The sequence below is a fragment of the Triticum dicoccoides genome, chromosome 7B (genome assembly GCF_002162155.2).
Source record: "Triticum dicoccoides isolate Atlit2015 ecotype Zavitan chromosome 7B, WEW_v2.0, whole genome shotgun sequence".
Lineage (NCBI taxonomy): Eukaryota > Viridiplantae > Streptophyta > Magnoliopsida > Poales > Poaceae > Triticum > Triticum dicoccoides.
Genome location: NC_041393.1, coordinates 32,477,489 through 32,489,460, shown reverse-complemented (window position 1 = coordinate 32,489,460; position 11,972 = coordinate 32,477,489). Strand labels below are relative to the sequence as shown.

General features: G+C 42.4%; 1 pseudogene; it reads right to left on the bottom strand.

The window, feature by feature from the left end:
• Window positions 1-4,987: 4,987 nt before the first annotated feature.
• Window positions 4,988-9,686, bottom strand: LOC119336146 (annotated as a pseudogene).
• Between the last annotated feature and the right edge of the window lie 2,286 nt (window positions 9,687-11,972).

Sequence of the window (11,972 nt, the reverse complement as noted above, 5' to 3'; positions counted from 1 at the left end):
TATCACAAGTCTACATTGTATATCTTCAACAATTGTTTATGTTTTAGTACATATACACCATGCTATTTAAATAATTAACATATTGATTTAAAGTCCTTATGAAGCTCTTAAGAATCTCACACTGCCGGGCTTGCACAAGGATTTCAGAAGTCAACAGGACACAAACGGAATGCGTCAAAAGACACTGCATGTTCCAGAGGTTTATGTCTAGATGTGGCGGCTTGGTTCTCCCTGCGGTGTCGGTCTTGGATGGTGCATCTATCAGTCACAGTTGTGTAGTACTTTTAATCATTTCAGTAATTTTTCAAGTATTGGTATCATCAGCAGCATTTGTCGGTACTTTAGATGCATAACATATTTATTCCTCGAAGGTTAATATACATTGCCTTCCAGTGGCCCCCATCTGGTTTTACGTTGTTAAAGTCATACTCCTCCGTTCCTAAATATAAGTCCTTTTAGAGATTCTTATTTGTACTATATACAGAGCAAAATGAATGAATCTATACTCTAAAATATATCTATATACATCCATATGTAGTCTCTATAAAAATCTCTTAAAAGACTTGTATTTAGAAACGGAGGAAATATATGCTAGTACCGATTTCATGTAATGACGTGCATGTATCGTTTTCATCGAACGCCTACTGTGAATAATCATGTCAAACATTTCATCTTATATATATGTGGACATATCTTGATCTGTGCCGGCGTATCATCCATTCACCAAGAGGTATTACGCCGTCATTTCAGCAGCTCATGCATCTGTGTGTTTTCCAGATTAGGTGCTCAACATTGATATGCTTTGTTTAAAAGTGTGAGTTGCACGCCTTCTGATTTCTCCTTCCCCATTCCATCTGTCTACCAAGAATACTAATCATCGGTAGATTACTTAATTCTCAGATTCCGATATGATGCCGGCGCTTGTGATCGAGATCAGTTTGTTTGATCTGGAGTTCATATTTTTCTTCAGCATTCGTTGAGTCTGTATATTTAAATCCCGTTCAAACAAGAAACAACGAGCACGAAATCTCGGTTCGAGCCTAGAGAAAACAAGCATGCCTGTCGACAATGCCGTCACCGTCGTCGGTGCGCATGGTGTCGTCGCGAACGGTGAAACCGCCGCCCCGGCCGCGCGAGCGAATCCCGCTCACCTCCTGGGAACCCGCCCACTACATCCAGGCGGGCCTCCTCTTCGCGCCGGCACCCACAGGAGCCGATGTCGCCAAACTGATCACGCGCACCAGCGGCCGTTGTTCGAGCGCTGGTCTCCCGACGGCGGCTCGTGCTGCCGTGCGCGGACCAGTCGGAGCTCGTCCAGAGGCCGGCGCTGAGAGCAAATAATTCACTCTCGGTGGATAGCTCCTATTGGAATTTCCTATTGGACGGTCGTTGCGTCAAAGTGTCGCCATTTCGCACAGACCTGGCGATCGAGCGATGTCATGGGCCGGCCCATATAACGTGTTTGCAGCATTTCCGGTTTTGAGAACCTTCTAGAGTTTCTCATACGGTTTTTTCCGGTTTTTGGAATCTTCTAGAAGGCTCCTGAACCGGCTTTTTCTTTTTCAGTTTCTTTTTCGTTTTTCTTTTTTCTATTTCTCATTTTTTCTTTTCTTTTTTCTGCTTCTTTCTTTTTTACTTTTTTTATTTGTTTTCCTTTTTTCTTTTCAAGTTTATTTTTCTTTTTCAATCTTTCTGGAAATTTCAAATATTTTACAGAATTTCAAAAAATGTCCCTGGTTTTCAAAAATTTGTTAATAAATTCGAAAAATGTTCATGGTTTCAAAAAAATTGTTTCAAATTTCAAAAAATGTTCCTGTTTTTCAAATTTTGTTCACAAATTCAAAAAATGTTCCTGTTTTCAAAATTTGTTCACAAATTCAAAAAATGTTTGTGGTTTCAAAATTTTTGTTCCGAATTTCAAAAAAATGTTCCTGTTTTTCAAATTTTGTTCACAAATTCAAAAAATGTTAGTTTAAAAAAATGTTCGTGGTTTTCAAAATATGTTCAGAATTTCAAAAAATATTTTTGTTTTGAAGGTGTGTTCACCAATTCAGAAAAACGTTCATGTTTAAAATAATGTTCGTGGTTTCATCGTTATGTTTGCAATTTCAATAAATGTTCCCATGTTTCAGATTTTGTTTGCATTTCCAAAAACTCATACAATACAAATTTTGTTTGTATTAAAAATGTTTATTTTTAACTTTTTTGTTCTGAACTTAGAAAATATTCATGTTTTCCATTTTTGTTCAGAACTTATAATCTGTTCGTGATCTCTGGAAATATTCGGAAATTTGAAGAAAGGTTCACATTTTTTCGTAATTTGTTTGTTTTTTCATAAATGGTTAAAATTTTAAAAACTTGTTCGCGTTTTAGAAAACTGTTCAGGATTTGCAGGATTTGTTCGTGCTTAATTTTTAAAGTGGGATATCAAAAAATCTTCACTTCTAAAAAAAGGAATATAATGAAATCACGGCACTTCAAAACTGCTCGCAATTTTTAAGAAATATTTTCCAAATTTCAACGCTTTCTGTGTGGTCTTATTATATTTTGCACCTCTTATAGCTAGTTGTTGTTGTCTGGTGTAGTGTTGAAGGGCTCGTTGTCTGTTGCATGAGGTCCTGGGATCAAATCCCGTCAGTCTCTATTGTTTTTTATGCCCTTTTTATGTCGCGCGACAGGAATCAGATTGGGCCGGCCCAGTAGCGCGTCTCCCCTGTGCGTCGAGCCGCTGTATGACGCAAAACGCGTCATATAGGAGGTCCCACTCCTATTGGCTGCTCCCGGCGTCAAATTCGCAGGAAAACATACATGGCCCTCACCTTATTGGGCCCTGTTGTAAAGTGTTGGGTATAGTTGCCAACTGTTGCAATTTCTCGTCCGTTCGGTTTTTCTTTGATTTTTCGGTGTCTTATAAAATAAGTAATCGACAAGTATTTCCGAACAAAGAAAGTAGTACACATCATGTGTTTTCTTTTTTCAGAACAAAGACGCCAGATGCGTCGGGCTTTAAACTAATAAAGCCCGCAACCAGGCAGCGTATCATAAACTGCGGACCTTACATAAACCAAAAGCCAAACGGGGCAAACAAACAATAGGAAGTCTTGGGGTTCATAGCCAGAGAGGCCGCCAGCGAAAATAAAAGGCCTAAAGCCATACAGAGCGCGCAGGCTCGCGAGAAACACAAAAGGGCCACTCCACTAGGCAATAGCCGCTGGCTCCCTAGCCATCACGTAGACTTGCAGAAGCCGTTCTTGGGTATGCTTCAACAGCTCAGCATCCTTGCGCCTCCCCAACGGACTCCACTGTTGTAGAAACATGTTGCATTTATAGATAATATTAGCCGGATGTGACGGGAAACAACCTTCAATTATAAGCTTGTTCCTAATCAGCCAAAGCGCCCAGAAAAGTGCCCTTGCACAACTCCATATGACACAATTACCGCTCTCCTGAACCGAATCGAGAAGGTCCACGAGTTCGCTGGTGGACCTAGGATCGCACTGTACTCCCGCCGCGGCTCGCACATCGCTTCAGGCAAATCTCACCAGCAGGCACCTGAAGAAAACATGGACTGCCCATGTATTTCAATGCATTACTTGGACTGGCCTAGGCGATCTTTGACGTCTGCCCCCGGATGGAGGTCGGTCGGTTTTCCTCTGGAAAACTGGTTATTCTATAGTCTATTAAGGATCAAAATTCAAAAGTTTATAAAAAGCTTACAAGTCTTAAAAAATGTTCAAAAAATTGAAGAAAATACTCATGAATCAGGCTTAATCTGAAAAGATGGCCACAAAAACTGAAAAATGTATGGAATGTTTCAAATAGTTCATGAATTTGAAGAATTATTCGCAAATTCATTCCCAAAATGATCTATTCCCTCTGTTCCAAAATTCTTGTTTTTTCCTTTAATTATAATTTTAACTAAACCATGACAAGAATTCTGGAACCACGGGAGTATAATTTGAAAAATAAAATTAAAAATAAAAACTAATTCATGAATTCTAAAAACTGTTCCCGTATTTAAAAAATATTCTGGAATTGAAAATAGTTCTTGAATTTTCTAAAATGCTTGTGAATCCCGAAAAATGTTTTGCTAAATGTTAGAAAATCATGAATTAAAAACATTTGATAATTTAAAAAGTATTCTAGTTAAAAAATGTTCCTGCATTTTTTGAAACTTCATGAATTTTATACAGAAAAAAGAAAGGAAAGGAAAACAGGAAAACTGAAAATAAAAAACCGTAGGAAAATGAAAGGGATAGGAAAAATCCAGAACAAAACTGACTAAAACCATAAACCCAAAGAAAGAAAACAAAACAGAAAAGAGCCGGAAGAAATAAAAGAAACAGATATAACAGAAACACCGAAAACCAAGAAAAAACCTCCAAAGGAAAAAACAGAACGAAAAACATCGATGTATGTAGCACTTGTTGACCAGTTGGTCGGACCATGGATCGACGCTATGTCCGTCATGTCGACACTTGAACGCGGGCATAAATTAGGATTTGGCATGTTTTTCTAGTGAACAATCCGAATTTATTGATAAACTAACGAGAATATATCAAATTGCAAAGAAGAGGCATCCACAAGCTCAAGAAAGGTTTTTGATAAAATTAAAAGTTATATAAATAATCTTCGAGCCATCCACTCTAACTTCACATCTTGCATCTTGGTTTCTCTAGAACACCAATAAAAATTCACGGAAAACCAAACCTGCACAGGCTGAACTAACCTCAAAGGGTTTGAAGAGTTGCTTGATCGTCCACCCCAATAGACGAGAACTTATGATTGTTGAACGCATCTTGGGCGGGGACATACCCCTTGCAGGATAAGTTGCCAAATCGTCGGTTTATTGTTATTACTATTGAGAAAAGAAATTCACGAGCACAAAAGAATAAAGCATGAGGATTATTGACCAAACCAATTTTTTTTTTTTGAACAAAGCAAGGCACCAAACTTAAGAATACCGAATGCTCTTATTCATCGTAGATTCAAAATGTAGGGTGGGCCAGTCCACCTAGGTTGCGCAAATGATTTTCTATACAGTTTTCAGCCTTTTTCCCCGGAAAATATAACATTCAATATAAATCTGCCTGCACTGATGCACACATGTAGACAAAATCTCTAGGGAAAGCGGAGGGGGTCACAGAATGATCAAGTTCTGACATGTTACATCTACTTTGAGACCACTCATCACATGCCGGGGTGATGGAGTTCTGACTTTGCTTGTCCGGCATGGCCTTGCTTCCTTCATTTTGCGGATGCTTTCAGAGATTCCAGCCTGCAGGTACATTGATCGATCTCATTAGCGTTGCATTCTAGCTGAATATTGTCAGCATGTCATCCACCCAATTTGTAGGGAAATTTACCAGGGTACACATTCGTACGGATTTGCTTCACAGCTTGGATTTTCCTGACGCTGCCATCACAGAGTGGTCTCTCAATTCTGGCAGGAGTCCAAATCAACATAAGTTTATACCAAAGAAGTACGTACACTAGAGGGTATCCATCAATTACTGAGCATGGCAAATGAGTAGTTATGTGCTTACTCTCATTTGCTTAGAAACGAAATGGTTTTGCAGCTGCCTTCATCCGGCACTTGATTCCTGACAGAGACAAAATCAGCATCTAGTCTGATACCCATTGTCCCTGACGATTACAGAGAAAGGAGAGGCAAGTCAATATAATGAAAGCATTTTATCATAGTTTCAGATTTAAGTAGTGCCATCATGGCAATTTTGGTATTGATTTTATGAAGCAGAACGAGGTTTAGCTAGATTAAGTACCGTGCCGGGTAAAATTAAGCAGAGATGGCATAATGGAATAGATTATGGGTGGTTTATTTAAGAGGAAAGTGCAGATTAGAGTTTTGTCTCGATCAAATTTTACCTAAAACACTGAGTAGTTTATTTAAGAGGAAAGTACAGATTAGAGTTTTGTCTCGAGCTATGCTTATTTTGAGTAGTTTATTTAAGAGGAAAGTACACATTTGAGATTTGTCTCGATAAATTTTTACCTAAAACACGGAGTCAGTCATAGCGCTCTGTGGATTTGCAGTATTAGATGGCTGGGAAAGAAGCCTTCGTCACATCACATCATTAACGCCAACATACATAGCTTTGATGTATTTCAACTCTTCCAGCCTGAAATATTTGATAAATTACCATTGGCAATCTGCAGTAAACCCCAATCGCGAGGAATTGAAGTCTTCAGCTGGGCCATCTTCTAACATATGCACAGCTACAAGATTAACAGTAGGCACTAGCAGGAAGTATCGGGCTGGAAATTTACCTATTTATGCTAATTATGGTGATTGTTGAGTACTAGTCCAAAAAATGTGTAAAGAATGTGGCAACGAAATCAAATGTGTAAAGAATGTTGGCGGATCCTAAAAAACGAAAATAAGTAAGCAACCAGTGGGGAGTTACTTATAGTTAAACCATAATAGCAGGAGGAAGGGACTTGTTGCATACGAACCTCAGTTATTGTCAGACTCAGACTCTGAGTGTACACAGGACGGGAGGAGCCTTCTTGGAAACTTCTTTCTGCTAGATTTTGCTTCTGCTTCTGGTTCTTATTCTGATTCCGCTCGGATGTGTTTATATGGGATAGTGTCCAAGTGGTGGAAATACTCCCCACCTTCTCTGCATCGTCTTTCCAACTCGGTGCAGCTGCCTATGTACAGGTGGTCAAGGGCTGGCAACCGCTGAAGGAGACCATTCGGGAATTCCTCTATCCGTGGAGAATCATGGATACTCAATCGCTGAAGAGAAGTGAGGCCATCCATCCCATCAGGCAACGCTTTCAGGCCAGTGCAGCTATGCATCAGTAACTCCCTCAGCTTTGCCAGATCCCCAAGGCTTAAAGGAAGCGCCACCAAGCGATCCAAGTATTGAATCCGCAAAATTTCAAGGGATGTAGGCAACCTTGGAATATCCTCCTGGAACAATGAAGTCCAACATTGCTCTAACCACAACTCTTTAAGGACGGGGCTCAGTGGAAAACTTGATAGTTTGGGGCAGTCGTTCATTTCTAACTTTTCAAGCATTGGAAATGTTACTAAGCTATCGATAGCCACTCCAGCACTGTTTTCTGCCCATCCCTCTAGACTAAGTAGTTTTTTCAAGATCATCTTCTTCAGCTTCGGGAAAATTGGTAGTGGGGCACTGTGTGCTCCACCTTCTATGCAAAGGTTATCACATAAGGTCTTCAGTTTACCCATGTTCTTTAGGGATAAGTACTCCAGTGAGGGTGACAACCATACTACAGGTATGTTCTTACACCTTGCCCAGAATGTTATTATGAGTTCTCTTAAACACTGAAACATTAGAGGATCTCTCATCCATTGTGGTGTTTCTAGGCCACCATATCCATGAAACTCTAAAATTTGGATCTTGCTATGAGGTTCTAGATGCTGCAACACTTCTGCCTCATTTTCGAGCTTGTCATGTCTCCAACAGAACGACAACTCACTCAGATTCTGCTTCTGCTGGAGATTTGCTTCTTTTGCATGCTCTACACTCTTTATTTTTTCCAAGCTGTATAGTTCCAGCTTGTTGCTAAGGTGTCGCAAGTCTTTGAGCTCCTCAATACCATAACCATCTCTAGTATCCACAACAAATGTTGTTAGTGTGCGAAGGTTGTTCAGCTGACCAATGTTTCGAGGCATCCATTTCAACCACGGACATCCAAAAAGATAAAGATGTATGAGCTTTCTTAGGCTTATCATCATGTCCTCTGGTAGCTGTCGCAGTCCGTAGCAATAATTGAGCCTCAACGTTTGCAGGTTATACAATAGGCATATTGAATCTAGCAATCTAGCATTGACTCTACAATCAGAGAGGTCAAGATACCGTAATTGTTTTCCATTTACGGCCTTGAAATTGGTGCGAGATATCTGCCAATGCAATGCTCGTAATGATACTTGTTGCAGCCGGTTAAAATCCATGTACACTTCTAAAGAAGCTAACAAAGTGCGGAGAGATGTTTTGCCATCGAACAACCCAGAAATCTTTTCCAATTTAACATCCTCTGACATTTGCATGTGTCGGACATTTGTTCCAGATGCTTTCTGTTCAATAAATTCTTCTATGGTGGCACATTCATTGCTAACATCTCTGGCTAAGTCATGCATTAAGTCATGCATTTTACACACTACTGTCTCATATTTTATGCCATCAAATTTGCCACTATATTTGATTACAACTTTTATATCTTGCAGGAAGGACCTCCAAACCAATTCATGGAAAATGCATTCTCCTTTCTGTGTTAAATCCATTGTTCCCTCTTCTTGAATAAATCCATTTGCCATCCATAGTTGGATCAACATATCCTTCTGCATCTCATAATCCTTCTGGAAAAGTGCACAGAATGCAAAACATTGCTTCATTTCAGGCGACAGGTGTTTGTAGCTTAACTTTAGTATTGGCATGACCTCATTATCACCGATGTTACCCTTTTCGATGCCCTCCCATTGCTCTACTTGTTGCTTTGAACTCAGCAATCCACCGATTGTCTTCAGAGCAAGAGGCAACCCCCCGCATTTATTGACAATACGTCTTCCGATGGTGACTAACTCTGCTTGCTCCGCTACACCATTGCTAAATGCTTTCTTCGAAAACAATCCCCATGAATCTTCTTCACCCAGACATGCTAGCTTAAGAGGCTGAATGGTGCACATTATAGAAGCCACTCTCTCGCTTCGACATGTCACAACTATAACACTTCCTGGTCCACCAATGGAACATAACAATGGCTTCAAATTATCCTCCCATACCGTCTTCTCTTCATTCCATACATCATCAAGAACAAGTAAAAATCTTTTCCGGCCAATGACTTCATCAAGTTTCATCTGCAATAGTTCCATGCTGCCAGATAAGTACCAATTTCCTCCACTAGCCAAACTTTTTTCTTTCTCTGGCAAACCATTTATAGCCAATTCAATGATGAACTTCAAAAGAGCAATAACATCAAAATTGTCTGAAACACAGTGCCACATCTTCAGCTGAAAATGTTGCTGAACTTTTTGGTTATTGTAAACCATCTTAGCAAGTGTTGTCTTGCCAAGACCTCCCATACCAAAGATGGGCAGCACCTGCACCTTCCACTGATCTTGCTGGTCTAGCAGCAACTTCACCACCCCCTCCTTGTCAACACCTCTTCCAAAGATCTCGGCAGACTCATCCAGTTTGGAGTGTGTCTGCCGCCAAGGATGTAGTGGCTCCTGCCGATTGACAGAATTCTCAAGGCCAAACATTTTCATCTCCTCAACCAGCTCCTTGATCTTACCGAGGACTCCCTTCAGTTTCTTGCTCATGGTAAAGCGGAAGAGGAGCGGGCTGCGGCGTGTGACATAGCCGAGTACCTTGCAAGAAGTGGACTTGCCGATCTGTACCTCGCGGCGCAACGCCTCGTACTGGAAGTCGTCGGAGGACGTCGGCAGCCTCGTAGGCGACGGCCTTGAGCTTCTCCATCCAGCTCTTGAGGTAGGCATTTGTCTGGCTCCTTTCCTCCACGTTGGCCAGCTTGCACTCCACAGCTAGCAAATGGCGCTGGAGCGTCTCGCGGTCGTCTTCGAGGCCACACATGCGGATCACGGTCTGGATGAGTGCGTCTGTGGCCTTGCCGGCCACACCGCGCACCAAAGGGAGAAGCAGTGATTCGGCCATGATCTTGTAGATCCGAGGAAGAAAAAACTGTGACATATGAAACAAGGGGAGATCGAGAGATTAAGCACGGACTGATATGTGGCATATGAAGATGAACAAAACACACGCAATAATGGAGGAGATCATGCACCTCAGCAACACCCAAAATCAAGCAGATCCAAATCGGTGAAAGGGTAGAGAGATACCTCCCGTGGAGCTCTCTCGCTAAAGGCTCCTATGGGATGCTGCGGTTGGTGAAATGAGAACGAAAGCAAGTAGGGGATAACCTTAAGCAAGAGTTGGGTCAACCCTGCTCGGCACACCCGGCAACTCGAACGGTTATCTAGAATTTCTTCTGCACCAATGCAAAGCAATGCACATGCAATTGCTTGCTTTCACATGTCATTCGCATACGCCTAGGCGGGTTCAGCATATATAATTGCAGTTAGAAGTAGTATAACATGGCCACGCTGGTTCTCAATGGATTGGAGACCGTGAGTACACAGCTCGGTGCTTTCACATGTGCTCAGCCCGCATGATATGCTCTCTTTCATAATTCGTACTAACGCTGCTAAAGTGGTTTCAACTTGCTAATATCATATACTCCTGTGTAGGTTGGAGGGAGTCTCAACTTGCTAGTATCACACAGTACTTCTGTGTGGATCTAGAGAAGACAAACACGATAGCCATACTAAACAGCGTGTCCGGCCGAGGGAGTTTCAACTTGCTAATATCATACAGTTAGCACGTTGGATGAAGACAAACACACTAGCTACTACACAAAGTATACTTTCTTAAATGACATGTTAAGCAAATTCATAAAAACGTTGAATATTTTAGCCATTTTCATAATGCAACAGATTGTGTATGGCAAAAAGGAAATCTCTTTCTCCAGATTACTTAGTCGGAAAAAGAAGTTGGGGATAAGAATCTATCGAGGGGAGGAAGAAACACAACCTGGGGATAAGAATCCTACGGCTCGGAGGGGCCCAATCCGACGGCCAGCATGCTACCGGCCGAAAGTTTAGGCCAGCGCTCCGGTGCCTATCAGCGCCCAATGAAATAATCCCCAAAGCGTGCGGCGAGACGCCCACTTAGCGTTTCATGGGCCTTGTGATTGATAGCTGAACGATCGGCTTTTCAATACGTTCTTTGGTTGGTTTTTATTTATACGAAAATTTTAAATATATATTATTTAAAAATAACTACTGAGATTAAACCCTTTTCTTGAATCTTATTTAAAAATTATGAACTTTGGAAATGTTCACGACATTTCTAAAAAGCGTTCACATTTTTTACAATTTTCAAAAACATCTAACTATAAATGTTAATCAATTTTCTAAAAAAATATTTATAAAAATGTGCAAAAAGTATTTTCAAAATTTTAAGAATAATGAAAAAGGTTCAATTATTTTTTTATCATAACTTTTACCATGTTTTTGTTTTTTAAGTGAAAGAAAAAAACACTGAAAACGTCTTTGAGCATCTCATGGGTCTTTTGAAGGGCAATAAGCCTCTGTTTTAACCTTTTGGCTCAGCCATATCTACGACAATAAAGCCTTCATTTTCTTCTAGCTGAGAAATGAATATTTTATAACTCGGTCCTGATTAAATATCTTTGAATATCTGCAACTTAGATATCCCGGTAAACTAATTTCAGTGCTGCAGACATACATGTGTGCTCATGTGCGCTCCCCCGCGAGCGGCTCGGGAGCAAACCCTAGCCGCCGCCAGCACCCCACCCACCCTCCCCTCCTCTCCTCGTCGCCGGCGGCGGCCCGCGCGGCTCGGCGGCGGCGTGGCCCTTTTCCTCCTCTGCCCAGGGCTGGCTGGCGCAGGCCGGTGGCATCGGGGGGAGCTCGAGGGGCGGTGCACACTCGGGGCGACGCTTATGGCCCCCGAGGCTGCGCACAGAGGCACGGGGGGCTCCGGCGCGCGTCGATCCGGTGAGGGGCGGCGCGGGACCGCGGCCGGTTCGTGAGCACGGGGATCTAGCGCGGCGCGACGCGTGGTGGTCGTGGCCGTTTCGTGTGCACGGGCGCGCGTGGTGACCGCAGCGGCTCGGCTAGGCGACGGTGGTCGCCGTGGTGTGCGCGGCGTGGCTGCTTGGCTGGGCGGCTGCGTGTGTTCGGCGGGGGACCTGGATCTGGCAAGTCTGCCGTGGGTTGGCGGCCCGAGCGGGGCTCTTCCGGCGGCTGGTGGTGCCCGATGGCGATTGCTGGAGCAGGAAGGCTTCGCCCGTGGTTTGAACACGGGGTGCAAGACCAGATCTGGTTTCCTGCAGGCCCGTCGGCGAGGAGGCTTGCTGGCGGCCCTGCACAGCGTTGG